At 41.1% G+C, this 13,693-nt stretch overlaps 1 protein-coding gene across 6 annotated transcripts in view; it reads right to left on the bottom strand.

Annotated features, from left to right (window-relative positions):
- Nucleotides 1-13,693, bottom strand: part of ADAMTSL1 (ADAMTS like 1) — a 1,091,970-nt gene that overhangs the window by 109,302 nt on the left and 968,975 nt on the right. The gene's annotated exons all lie outside the window — the stretch shown is intronic.

Consider the following 13,693-nt stretch of genomic DNA (forward strand, 5'->3'; position numbering starts at 1 on the left):
CCCCTCCAGCCCCTCTTCTCAGCAAGATAGGAAAATCTGTGCTCATTTTATCTTTGACTTCAAAGTAAAAAGTCATGGTTCCAAATTTCTTCAATTTTTTTATTGTGGCCTAGAACTATAGCTGTCTTATGTATAAATATCATCACTACCTGGTACTGGATAATGTAACTGAAATGAAGCCTGCTAAATACATTAGTTCTTTGAGGGGAGGAAATAAATGAAGAGAAGGTGAGTCTTGTTATCTGGAAAGACCAGTCAAGCTGAGAGGCTTGTTTCAAATAGCTGTGACTTGAGGAAGCCAACTAAGGTGAAATGAAGGACGAGAAAGAAAAACAGAAAAAACCATCCTGTTTTTCCCTCTTGATCTGACTTCAGAAATGGGAACAGTAAGGATGAAGCTCAACTTCATCTCAGTTTTTTTCATGCTCAGTTTTGCAGTCGTTTTCAGTTGTGTCCAACTCTTTGTGACCTCATTTAGGGTTTTCTCAGCAGAGATATTGGAGTGGTTTGGCATTTCCTTCTCCAACTCATTTTACAGATGAGGAAACTAAGGCAAACAGGGTTAAGTGACTTGCCCAGGGTCCCACATCTAGTGTTTGAGGCCAGATTTGTACACAGGAAGATGGGTCTTCTTGACTCCAAGTCTAGCACTCTATCCATTGAACCACTTAGCTGTCCCTCAGTTTATCACTTGAGATTTTCAGAGCCTTGCTTGCTTACTACATAGCTTTGAATAAATGACCACCATGACTTAGAAGTCAATGGCAGATATGAAAGCAGGAATAGTGATGATCCCACATAAGTTGTGGCTTCTCACTGTGCTGTCCATGGCCAGCTTTGAGAACAGTTTTATACAATCTCTGACTTACAGAGGTTTTTCATCAACCTATAAACATTTCCTTGTCCTCATTTACCGAAGTTGCTGGCATCTTTCCCCTAGTCACTCCTTACCTATTGCTTCTGGCATAACTGGGCCACAGAGAACACAAGCACTTACCTGAAAATATACACGGAAAGTTTCTCCATTAATATGCACAAGCCCATATTACAATGAAAAAGAAATGAAAAAGAGATGCTGAATGGATACCATTTCTCCCCTTCCTCTTGCCTTGTGATTTCATTTCAGTAAGCAATGCCTGGTAAGGAAATTCTCTGCAACAAGGTCACTGAGAACTGCTGATATGTGCTTGGCTGGTACAGTCAGTTTGTGTCAGAGTCAAAACTTCCATTCACCCTTATCTTCCTGACTATGAGGGGGGCTACTGACACCATGATTCTGTCTCCACTGCCTGATTTCTTTTGGGTTCTGGGGTCGTTGTGATTTACACTCCTAATTTAGAAAACCAAACCAAACCAAACCAAAGCCCAGATCCAATACTGAAGCCTTACTGCATGGCTGTATCATCCAGAAGCTCCTAACTGCTTATAAACTTATAAGACTGAGTTATACAGTCATCTCTGCACACTATGGATTCTTAATCTTTTTGGTATCATGTCTGCTGAAGTCTGTGATGCCCATCTGAGAACAATGTTTTAAATGTCCAAAAGAAAATCCATAGGATTACAAAGGAAACTGATTATATTGGAATATGGCTATTAAAATATTAGAAAACAAACAAGTTAACAGGTTAAGAACCTTTGCTGAACACCAAGCCTGGAGTATACCTACCAAAAAGAACCTTGAAGGTTCAGTCATTCTGGAGGAAACAGAGCCATTCTGACAGAGCTCTGAGAAGTGTAGTAGGTGGTCTGAGCCACCTCCTCAATGAGAAAATTAAATGGCATTCTCTAGGAAGGAAGCCAGCAGAGGCTAGTTCTGTCTGCATATAAAGCGCTTCTATGACTCTGGGACAAATAACAAATCAACTCTGATCAAAGCAGGGTTCAACAGGGAATCACCCACTTCTTGCAGTGTGAATGGATCCAGGCCACAGCTTGTAGGCATCTGAATGAATCAGTGTTAACTCCAGGGTACTGCTAGCAGAATACTGTCAACTACCTTTTAATGCAAAGGGACAGAGTAAGATATCCATGCTGATTATGGAGGATCAACATTTCTAGGCTGTCTATAGATATATGGCTTTTAATCTCGCTTCTACTTTCCTTTAAGACTTCCAGCAAAACTCCTTTCTCTAGTCCACTAAGTTCACGAGATCCTCTTCTGGGACAACCTCAGGCACATCTGTATATAAGGGACTTGGGTGCTCCTACCCTTCACTGTATGCATGTACTCTTTTCTAGGGTAGAAGTCTTTCACTCTACCACCTACCCCACCCTTTTTGGAAGGTCTGTGACTCTTTAATTTAAGAACTTGCTTTAAGGAAATGATTTTATATTGTTTTCTCTGTATTGTGAGTTTTAACCCTTTTCCCTAATAACAGAATTCAAACTTTCTTCTCTTCCAAAGGAATACAAACAAGTAGAGCAGAATTGGGAAGTGTGTGGGGGAAGGTTAGGAGTTCCCCAACTCATACTACCATGGCTACTCCCTGCTCTACCAACTTCTAGTATCTGACCTTACACATCTTTACTCCTTGTCTTCTGTATCTCTATTTGGCTGACATCCAGCTTCACATGAGATGTACATCGTGGACCACTGATACTGCCTGGGCCATGGTGGAAAAAAGCAAGCTGGAGCAGCACTCAGATTACCTGAGTTTGAATTCTGTTTTTGCCACTTTCTCTGCATGTGATCTCAGGAAATTCTCTCCTCCTTTCCAAGGTCCTTTCCTTATGAGTAGGATGAGGCAATTGACCTCTAAGGCCTTTTCCAACTCTAAATTCTATGATCCTAAAATCAGCTTCCCAATTGCTAACTCCTACCAACACAATCTGACCACTGAGTCTGATTAATTCTCTGGCTCTTGTTTTTGTACAGCAGCTGGGTCTTAACTTGGCAGCCAGTTAAGCAGAGTCAGGATATGCTCTCTCTGGGGATGAGTCCCTTGGTTTCCTTTAAAGACATCTATCAAGTTAGCATGGATACCAAGTACGTTCAGCAGCTGACACACTTCAGTGGGATACATCTGAGTTAGGTGTACAGAAGGAGAAGTTTTAACCTTCTGGGAAGGATTCCTTTGGACGTAGGGCTCATTATGTGAGCCATCAAAATTTCCTTTCTTTCAGAGTAGCCATGGCCTCCAGAAAACTCAGCATTTGTTATTGGTATAAATGACCATTATTTCCACTGGCAGGTCTCAGCTTAGCAGCTCCCCTGTCCAATGAGCTTTCCCTTGCCCTTGACTCCTGATGAGAAAAAATAGCCTGTTTCTTTATCCAAAAAAATTTTAAATGTTGTTTTTGTTTGGAAGAGAAAAACCACCGCTATGAACATACATTTCTTGGTTCCCATTTAGGTTTTTCTTTCCTGAGTCAAATCAGCATGAAACATTGGCTTGCATGCAGTCTTCTCCTACTGTTACTGTCGAGTAGCCCTTGATAGTTTTGAAAATGCTTGGAGTTCATTTGTTTTCATTGCAATTCCTCTAGATTTGGAAGGCAGGTAACAAGTCAGGCAACATTGTGAGGCTACCCAGATTAGGTTATAGAACATACAAAGGAAATGAAAGATGGGTTCTTATCCAAGAATACTAATTAAGTAACATGTCAACTATGTCAACCAGTCAACTTTAACTAGGGCAAGTAGAATACAGGGATGCTGTGGGGATAGGGGATTAAAGAGCAGAGTGAAATGGCATTAGTAAAGGAAGGATTCTTCATGTGAGTGAGTTCTGAGCCAGGATTTGAAAGAGGATATGGCTGGATTAACTGAAGGAGGTAATTGGTGATTTCTCTGAGTCAATCAATCATTTATTGAAAATACAATGTGTTCTGTGATGAATGAGGCATTGTGGGAGACATGAAAAGAAGTATAAGACATGGTTTCTGCCCTTCAGGAGCTTATACTCTCTTTGAGAGACAGAACTTATAAAATAACAATGAATATGATTACAGAAATGGAATTTTTAGAACTGAAGGGAAGCCTAAGTACCATCTTGTTTGAAGATGTAGAAATGTAGAAAGAGAAGACAACTATAATTAATAGGTAAGCTGTATGGTAGCAGACTAAGTGTGCTAGGATTTCAGAGGACAGGAAGACTGCTATGGACAGGAAAAGATTGTTGGATGAGGTGGGTGTTAAGGGGAAAACGACTATGAGCAAGTCACTTAACCACTGTCTACCTCAGTTTCCTCATCTGTAAAACAGACATAATAATAGCACCTATTTCCTGGAGTTGCTATGATGATCAAATAAAATATTTGTAAAACACTATATAGATGCTAGCCATCATCATCTTCATGATTGACGTTCACTCATGGTTGACTAGGGCCCCTCCTAGGCCATTTCCATTGCTTCTAGGAGGTACTCCATGCTCCTCACCTCTTACTTTCCATCCTGACACAATTAAAACGTACCAGTCTTTTGGTCTCACTCCCTCAGAGTTTGGCTCTCTGGGTGCCAATGGGTTAAAATAAAGGCTAGATTCTTTTATGACTGAGATGTTCTGCCTATAATTCTGCTTAGAGGTAGGGTTGTGGTGCAGACAGTCTTTGCTTCTAGACTTGGGGCTATAATTCTGTCTGAGGCCCTAGAATCATTCCATTGTGGAGGAGAGGGAAACGGATTAACAAACTTACCAAGAATAAACAAGCTTTTTCCTATGACTGCTTTTGAAAAGGTCCTTTAAGGAAATGATTAGGGTAATGGAAAGAGCTCTGGATTTTGAGTTAGGAGACAGGAATATGGATCTCAGCTCTCCTTTGATGGTGCTGGGCCTCAGTTTTACCTCCTGTAAAATGGGGGTAATGATAACGCTAAGCCATCTCACAGGGCTTTCCTGAGTAAAGTGCTTTGTCAACTTTAAAATGCAATAGAAAGATGCGTTATTAGTGTGGCTCTCCTCTTGTCTCAATCTCCTTCCTCTTAGTTGATGAGGGGTTTAGGATATTCACCTTTCAAGAGGATGAAATACCCTGCTCAGCCTTGCTCATTTTTTCTAGATTGTTCCCCAATATTCTCTTATAAAAAGCCTTGTGCTCAATTCAAACTGCTTGACTATTTGTTCCCACAATACATCTTGCTCATTTCTGCTTCTGTGCCTTTGTCCCCAGCATCCTCTCCACCCAGAATATGTTCCCCTGAATTTCTGTCTATATGAAGACTCCCTACCCTTTGAGAAAGACACCATTCAAGTCCTACTTCCTTTTTGGAGTTTTCTGAGGTCATTCTACCCTTCCACACAGTGAGGCAACTCTTTGTCCTCTGAGCCCCTATGATGCTTAAAGTCTATGACCTTCACGTAGATCTTAATTGTCTACTTCATATTTTGATGGAATAGGTGCCCTCAGATTGTCTCTACTTCTACCCCTCTCTTCCATCCATCTCTCTAATGACAAGATGCTGCAACATTCTTTGCTGAAGCTAGAGAATTCAATGCAGTACATGAATTCTCTTTTTCCTTCAGACTTCTCTCGAGTTATCTCCAATCTGCTGGTCTTTACTATGAAGAGAAACCTAATTGCCTAGGAATTTATTTTCAACAGTCTTTCTTTTCAATTGGAAGACTTGAACGTTGGAGGGGAAGTGGCATCACTCATGTCAGGACTTAAATCCCCAATTTTAGCCCCTCTTTCATGATATCCTTCCCTCCATCACCACAGACATTCTGGTTCTTACCATATTCAGCAGGGCTTGGAATTCTGTGCAAATTGACATCTGCCTACATGACTGGGACTGGGAGAAAAAAAACCAGGCAGAAGGCTTAACACTTAGGAACAGCCTTAATGCCTCTTTCTCTTCTGGTCTCCATTGATTTTTTTGTGCCTGTGGATGCTTCTGGTGAAGTCTGAATTTCTATTCCCCTACCTTCTAGGCAGAAAGGCTTAAGCTCATTAAACTTCATGGCTCCGATATTTTGATCTCCAAAAAATCTCTATCAGAAGAGAGGGAAGGAATGGACAACAGGTTATTGCAAGTATTATTCAGGACCCTCTGGTCCATTCTTCATAAAGTTGTAAAACTGATATTTCTTAAATGCATGTGCCTGGCACATAGTAGGCACAATGCTTGTCCCAAATTACTTTGTGACTTTTCTGAATGTATTTTATATACGCTGATCTGTGTCCATGCTGTTTTCTCCAAAAGAACATTGGCTCCTTAAGGCAAGACTGTTTGGTTTCTGTCTTTGTATCCTCAGAGGCCAGCCCAGTACCTGCCACATGGTGCTCAAGTTTGCTGAACAGCCTTTTAAATCCTTTCATGCCATTATGGGGGTCAGCGCCGAACTGAGTGAGGACAGGAAGAAATCTTCTGCCTGAGGACAGAGTACTACACTAACTCTAGCGAGTGAATCCCTTGGGTGATACCGTCATAAATCCAATTGGATCCCGGGCAACGGAAAGCAAAGGACAGAGTCGTTTTCCCAGTGGAGATTCCCCTGTCTCCGGTGTTAGATATGTGAAGAGACAGGAGAGGAAGCCAGCTATTGATGCAGTGTGTGATTAATTCAGTCATTGCGTGGACATAGACACAGCTGCATGCCTTCCCTTCACCATTGAAGAATGTTTCTGTTCACACAGGTGTCAGGTGTTAGACGTGAGATGGTCCCAGCCAAAGTTCTCTCCACATTGAAAAATGTTTATGTGAGAAATAAAATTGAGGCCTCTCACATTGTTTTCATGTTTAACCACATAAAAATGACCAAGAAATTATTTTTAACGTTTGGCTCAAAGGTCCCTGGGGGTAGAATATATTTGTTTCTCTTTGATGTTTCATTATCACAGGGTGATTTAAAGGGACACTATCAGGCTAACATCTGTATGTTATTAAATTCTTGTGTTACAATTCAAATTAAGTTATTAAAAACCATCCATTGTTTTCCGTTATGATGTACATTTTTCTCAAAAAAAATAAACAAACTTTTTATCATCTGTATCTAGTTTACTAACTCATTGTTCTACATTTTAGCGAACTGACAAAGTTTAAGGATTAAACTCCTAACTTACATATAAGTTATAACTTTCTTATATTGAAAGATATGACCCAGTATCTTTTTTTTATTAAATTAGATTAAAATTGATTTTTAGAGGTTCCGAGCGAGGGAATGTTTCCTGTCCCTTGCTGCTTACAATTATCAAAAGCACCATAAGATCAGAGATTTAGAACTGAAAGGGACTTTAGAGGCCATGTAGTCCAATGTGCTCATTTTATAGAGGAGGAAACTGAGGCCAGAATATTTGAATGACTTGCCTAAAAATCACAATGACAGAGCTGGAATTTGGAAGTAGATCCTTCGACCTCCAATTTGTTGTCCCTTTCCCTTTTCCATGCTGCTTTCTAGACTTATAATAATAGAATTCTTTGAATTTGTGTAGTGTAGCATTCCCTCTACCTCAGGATAATTTACAGCTGTCTCCTAGTTTTCGCAAGGGATTCATCTCCACTCCCAAGCTATGGAAACCAGAAGAGTAAAGAGCTAAGGGCTCAGGCAACTGGACTAAGAATATACGTTCTGATCACTTAGTAATTGTTCACTATTGACAAAACCACATGGCTCCCCAGATACTATCCAGAATATGATTTGACCCTAATCTACCCTCTGTTAATTTCATGCGAATTCTTAATTCACAAAAGTCATTCTTTGGTGCTAGATAACCAAGAACTAATAGAAACACACACACACACACACACACACACACACACACACACAGTTCTGTGAATGAAGCCTTTTTCTTATTCTCCTCCTCCTCCTTCTCTTCCTCCCAGCCTTGACCTCAAACTTTTTATTCTCATAGGGCTAGGAATACTTTTCTTTAGCAGTATTTCTAATTTTTCTCCTGTTCATTCAAAAACTCCAATGGATACACACAGTTTTGCAAAGAGCAAACATTTACTACTTCTGGCTCATCACCCTCTAACATTAGTCATGCCAAATTAATTTCTGGGATGTCAAGCTAAATTCGTGAATCTGGGGCAAGTGTGATTATGGGTATACCCTACAGAACAAGGCCTGACCAACTTCATTTCATAAGGAAGTTGTTAATTTATCACAATGAAACCCCTGAGCTAACATGGAGAAACTCCACTACAACTTTGTCAGTATTGTCGCTCATGTATGACAATGTTCCTTTGGAACTAACCACCCCTGTAAAGTTATTTTACCTAACTTGTCTTTTTATGAACCAGTTCATGATATCAGGAAGACAGGCACTATGGAGCCATGGATAGACTACTGAATTTGGAGTTAGGAACCTCTAAAAGCCCTGCTTTAGATATCTACCAGCTGTGTAAACCCAGGCAAGTCAAACTCTGTTTCAGCTTACTCAGCTTTAAAATGAGGATAACAGTAACACCAACCTCATAGATTTGTTGTGAGGGAAAAAAAATGACACCAGATTTGTAAAGCACTTCGCACAATGCCTGGCACATAGTAGATGCTTAATAAATGCATGTCTTTTTCCTCCACCCGATATGCCTCTATCGGCAATTTCATTCAGAGAGTTTGTCTTCATATTTGCTGGGATTCAGTATGACTATTCTTCACTACTGGTTGGGGCTTAAATGTCTCCCACTTGAGTCTGACTGGATGCTACTGGTCTGTAAACAATCTTAACCTTTGGGAAGGGTTCTCTCACGTCAGCTCAACTCATCAGACCAGACTCTTGGCCTTTGAGTCCTGTTCAGCAAAAACAAATGGAAATCTCTTGATGAACTGGAAGGAGAAGGATGAAGCCAGAATACCTTTTAATGAAGAATTTGCATGCGAATCTAAGTAGCAAACGAGGTGATGAAATGTCTCTCAGAAACTGTGTGATGCCTGTGAGTTGAATTTGACACTTTAGACTTTGACATTTAAATTCTCAGGAGAAACTGAGCCCTACTCTACCTAATTTGTCAGAGAGGCTTAGAGAGTGGGGTAGGAGGAGAAAAAAAGGTTTCCTCCCCTGCCTACCAGAACCCCAGGAGCCTTGTAGTCTCTTGCACATTTGTGTATTTTCCTGGCCATCCATTCCCTGAGGATGAGTGGCCCTAGCTGGGATTTGCAGGCAGGAGGCATTGCATAGAGAGAGACCTTCCTGCCAATTGAAGAAACTAGCACTGTGTGATGTGACCTTCTGTGTGGTGTCAGAAGGAGGTGTTCTGTTTGTGGCCATAGCCAGGAGGAAGCTGATTCTCCCCTAGGGCCAATATAAATGAAAGGGATGGATACAGGGAGGAAAGGGTGGAGGAAGAAGTTTTTTCCTATGTTTCCAACAGAGAGTTTTGCTTCCCAACATGAAGGGGAGACTTAAGCTGAATGCCCAGGGGCTCCTAAGGGCACAAGGGAGTACGCAGTCATTTTGAGGTTGCTGGGAAAGGAACAAAGATATATTAAACCTTTTCAACTGAACTTGTAGCCTGAGAGTCCTTCATGAATAAATGGGCACATTAATTAGCCGAAAAAGAAAACCACTTTAGACGTGGGTCTGGTGGTGGACTGAAGTTTCCAGGCTTCCAAAACGTGATACTTTCAGTCTAGTAGCAAATTATTCAAACTCCAGGGCTTCCATAAATGTTTGGATAAGCTCAGATTTAGAGGTATAAATGTACAGCAAGACAAAAGGAAGGAAAATTTACACATTGAAAGATGAAAAAAGAATGTGACATGATAACATTATAACCCTCAGTGCCAACCCTCAACAAATTACCTTCATGAAAAAATTAATCACACCAGGGCACTTACAAGGCATCCCTACAAATGCTCCATGTACATAAACATACAGCTGCAGTGGGGACAAAGGCCACCAGAAGGACCCTTCCTCCAAGAGAGTCCCCCTACCTCGATTTGCAGACTTTCCCTCCAGGAGGAATTAGACACGTGGGGGGGGGGGCAGGAGAGAACAACACTTTTCTTTCTCCAGATCAGTGGACGGGGCTCTCTAGCTCACATATGGTTTTGTTTCACTCCATTGTGTGGCAGTTACATAGTCAACCTTCATTACATGAAAGAAAAGGCTGTACTGCATTGTGAGTTCTCTAGATGTATCTAAATGCTTTTAACTGTCCTGTAAAGTCACCCACTAAGTACCACAAAAGGAAGAGGACAGATTCTGAGGATGGCTGGCTCCTCATGTCTCCCTTCTCCTGGTCTCATTGGAAGCAGAGCAGGGCTGAAGATAACAGCACTTCCTGAACTCCGGTCCTCCAGTAGAGTCCTTCTGTTAGGGAGGCTCTCACCTCTTCAGCATCTTCTCCACCTTTCCCCGCCACCTTCACCTCCATCCCTTCTGATCCTGGCATCATTTTACTTACAAAAAGAGCCTTGATAAATGGTATCTGTCCGGCTAGAGTGGACTGTACATAGATAAATCCCCTTCCTTGTAACCATTCCCTTCTGTGATTTTCCATAGCCTGAAGAAGCAGAAGTTTAATATTTTAAGTGCTCTGGGGATCAGAGAGTAGTAGAAGAGCCTGCTTTCTGGTTCTCCTTATTTGTTCAATCTGGGGAAAGGTTGAAGGCTGGGACAGTGTAGCAGTGAGATGAGGTTCCTACTCAAAGAGATTTACAAATCTTCAAGAGATTTCCCCTCACACTATAGCTAATGCACCAGCAATGTACAGCCTTGCATTTCATATCATTCAGAGCTGTAGTACCCAATTTCCCAGATGGTCTCCTGGTCCTATTCACAAGGGCTCTCCAGACTCCTTACACACACACACGCACACACACACACACACACACACACACACACACACACACACACACACACACACACACACACACACAAAAGTCCGAGGGCTTAGGGCACAGTATGACTTTCCTGACTTTGTTTTTTCTTCCCCAACTTCAAAATTCAGATGACAGTTTCCAAACTAAGATTTCTTTGTGATATCATTCTCTCCTTTGGAGTAAACCTTTTGAGGCCATTTATACAATAGAACAATGGTTCTCGGGACAGAGAGAAAGCAAGGGTCCTAAAAGCTTGCAGTAAGAGCTTAAAAGAAGAAATAAAGTTAAGGCTATAATTCAATATCATTTATTTATATGACACTAGCTTGAGGGAGTCTAGAGACCTTTTAAATACTGCCTAATCCTAGGTCTGTGGACCTTCGATTCTGTGCCAGGTGGTATGATGACAGATCATTTGGCATTCATGGTCTGATGCTGCTTGGATGATCTCTATGCCTTTTTCTTGTTCTCTATTACTGCCCCAGGCTGCCAACCCCTGTCTTTTTCTGTCAGTCTCTATTAAGAGAACCTACTGGAGGTATCTGATTCATTAGGCCTGCCCTCCAACCTGCTGACCTAACACACAATTTCCCCAAAAGAGGTGTAAGCCTTGGTGATATCCAGCCTTTGGAGACTGCAGTAACTTCTCCCTTGTTTTCACTAACTGGAACTCTATTAACTACAATGGGGTTGGGTGGGGTTATAAAGTGATGAGATAGACCCAAATAAACACACCTGCCATGACTACCCTTTCTTTTAGCTAACTCCAAGAGATGACTTACAGAGCTCTGAAGTCCTTTGAAACACAGTTTAAAAGCCTCTGCTCTAATCCATAACTAGAACATAGTCTCTGATTCTATAGCTGAGTTGTCTAATCCTGCTGCTTCTCAGTAAGGTCACAAAATATTTCTCTGTTGTGTTTCACTTCTTTTTTAGTGAAAAAAAAGTTATAGAGAAAATTATGCCAAAATAGATATAAATAAATCAATCACAAGGGCCAGTCAGAGAGTATGAGAAATAAGCAATTAGATGATACTGCTACCAGCTGACATATGTGTAATGCTTTGTAGCTGACAAAATGGTTTTCCTACAAGCCTGCGAGATAGATAATACAAGTATTGTTATTTCAATTTACAAATGAGGAAACTGAGGCCCAGAATAGCAATAGACCACTGACACAGGCTCATCCTATGCCTCACCCCTGGCACCTTTCCCGACATAGTCCCGGAAAAGCTGAGAAAATGACCCACTATGGTTAGGGAATTCAAGACCAATGCACAGCTTCACATCACTGCTCATTTGTTCTGGTCAATTTATTGTTTGTATTTGTTGGGTGAAACATGAAAGTAGAGGGCACTAGGACCCAGATCACCATTTTACCCTTACACATATACCCTCTCCAACCTGGCTCCAATACAGGAAAGGGGCTGACCACCTCTACATTTGTGCTAGACTCATTCTGTCTCCTCTATTTCATTCATTGACTTTTCATACACTGAACTGACTTGTAATTAACTAATCAGTCATTAAATGTCAATAGTTAGTTATTAAGTGATTATGATATTCCAGACACTAGATATGCAAAGAAGGACAAAAATAGTCTCTGCTCTCAAGAAGCTCATATTCTAATGGAGGAGACTAGATAAATATTTATGCAAGCTATTTAGAGAGTAGAAGGACAGCAGCCCTTCTGGACTTACCAATCTGCACTCATAGGTTGGGGTCCCCAGAGGGTCAGTTGATTCCTACTTTTCATAGGTATAGGGGTAAATAGTACTGTTTCCAATATTGTTTCTGGCAATCCCCCACCAATGTGCTCCCCCGGATAATTAACCAGTAGTTAAAATTAATTAAGAGAACTTACTAAGATGGTGTAGTAAAAATACTTGGTATGAAGCGTTCTCCCTATATATGTGAGGTCCCTTGAAAAAGTAGGTTCAGACTTAAAGGTCAAAGTCATATGTGTAAGCAGCACAAATGGCAAAAAGGTACACCAGGCATCCTGGTACTGAGTATCCATTTTCTTCCTTTGGGGTATTCTCATGAGGATCCCTTCAAATGCAGCTTTTGTCCAGGCTCCAAGGACTGGTACCATTCTGGAGTCCAGCACTGGCATTTCTATACCACCAGAGGTCACATTTTCTTCCCTTCAATAACTGTCTCTCTCTATGTGTCTGTCTTTTTCTATTTATCCTCAATGTGTCTCTCTTTGATCCCTCTGAATGAAGATGCTTTAAAGGTATTGATGCAATATCTCTAATGTCATAGTCAATGGTTGGGTCAAGGAGGGTGGAAGGAAGTATATTTCACCTAGAAGGGTCTGTTGCCTCAAAGCATTCCTGAATGGCTAGATTAACGGTTCTCTTTATACATGAGACTTTGAGTCAGGAAGACCTCAAGACATATATTTCTTCTGATGCATATTAGCTGTATCACCAACATCTTGAAACCTCAGTTTCCTTATCTGTATAATAAATTAAAGGTGCTAGACTCAGTGGCCTCCATGGTCCCTTTCAGTTATAAACCAATGACCCTATGATCTCATCCAATCACAAGATATTTCTTATATGTCATCATCTGCCTTTCATTCAATGACTAAAAGTCTTTTGGATCTTTCAAATTTGGCTAAGGACTTGTCTACATGTTGTGATAAGGCCATAGGAAAATTCTTTAATGCCTAATTTACTATGCTGATCCATGGAAGGCACTAGTAGCTGGGGGTATTGGGAAAGGTTTGCTACAGAGCATGGCATTTGAGCTGAGTCTTGAAGGAGATAAGGAGGGAAAGCATTCCAGAGAGGAGCAATGGTCAATGAAAATGCACACTCAAAAGATGGAGTGTCCCATAGGAGGAGGAAGCCGGTATAGCAGGATCATAGAGTGCATGGAGAGGAGGGGAGTGGAAGAAGACTGGAAAGGGAGAAAGAAAGGGAGGGGCAGGTTGTGAAGAGTTCTAAATGCCAAACAACTAACTTTTATTTTTT

This window comes from Notamacropus eugenii, chromosome 1 (assembly GCF_028372415.1).
Source record: "Notamacropus eugenii isolate mMacEug1 chromosome 1, mMacEug1.pri_v2, whole genome shotgun sequence".
Lineage (NCBI taxonomy): Eukaryota > Metazoa > Chordata > Mammalia > Diprotodontia > Macropodidae > Notamacropus > Notamacropus eugenii.